The following is a 1064-nucleotide window of genomic DNA, read 5'->3' as shown; positions in this document are numbered from 1 at the left end:
TCTTGGGATCACCAGGAGACCGGCGCTCTCGGAACGAAGGCTTCGGGCCGGGACATAAGGGCAGATCAGATCTGAAAGATACGAGGGGGAAAGTCCATGTATGATTTTGTATAGTAGTAGGAGAACCTTAAAATCGCATCTTAGGCTAACAGGGAGCCAATGCAGGTTAGCCAAAATTGGGGTGATGTGATCATACTTTTTTGTCCTTGTTAAAAGCCTCGCTGCAGCATTTTGTACCAGCTGAAGACTCTTGAGTCTGGTCATCGGAAGACCGGAAAGTAGTGCATTACAGTAGTCGAGACGGGAGGTAACAAACGCATGAATTATGATTTCCGCATCCGACTGAGAAAGTATAGGACGAATTTTAGCAATGTTACGGAGATGGAAGAAAGCGGTTCTAGTAATTTTCTTCACGTGTGTTTGAAAGGACAGATCAGGGTCGAAAATGACACCTAAATTTTTAAGTGAGTCACTCTGTGTGATGTGGCAATTGTCCAAGTTCACTGCGGTTTTAGAGAATAAGTCACGGGACTTAGAAGGACCAATTACTAACATTTCAGTCTTTTCAGGGTTAAGACGCAGGAAATTGAGTGACATCCACTCTTTTATCTCAGTGAGGCAGGCCTCCAAATTTCCACAGTTTAGTGTGGTAGATTCCTCCATCGGGAAATAGAGTTGAGTGTCATCTGCGTAACAATGGAAACTGATGTTATACTTGCGAATAATATCACCTAGTGGAAGCATATAAATGCTGAAGAGAAGGGGGCCAAGCACTGAACCCTGCGGAACACCACAAGTTACACTAAATGGCTCAGATGTCAATTCGCCATATTTAACGCAGTGTGTCCTATCTGAGAGGTAAGATCTGAACCATAATAGGACGTTTCCTGAGAGACCAATCCATTTTTCCAACCGTTCTAGCAAGATAATATGGTCCACTGTGTCAAATGCAGCACTAATGTCCAGCAGCAGCAAAAGTGATGATGCGCCCGAGTCCATTGCCCGTAGGAGATCATTGGTTACCTTTATCAGAGCTGTCTCAGTAGAGTGGTTAGCCCTGAATC

The sequence above is a fragment of the Urocampus carinirostris genome, chromosome 9 (genome assembly GCF_059441175.1).
Source record: "Urocampus carinirostris isolate Australia breed hairy pipefish chromosome 9, RoL_Ucar_1.0, whole genome shotgun sequence".
NCBI lineage: Eukaryota > Metazoa > Chordata > Actinopteri > Syngnathiformes > Syngnathidae > Urocampus > Urocampus carinirostris.
The sequence above is the reverse complement of the archived record's forward strand: the minus strand, read 5'-3'. Positions refer to the sequence as shown.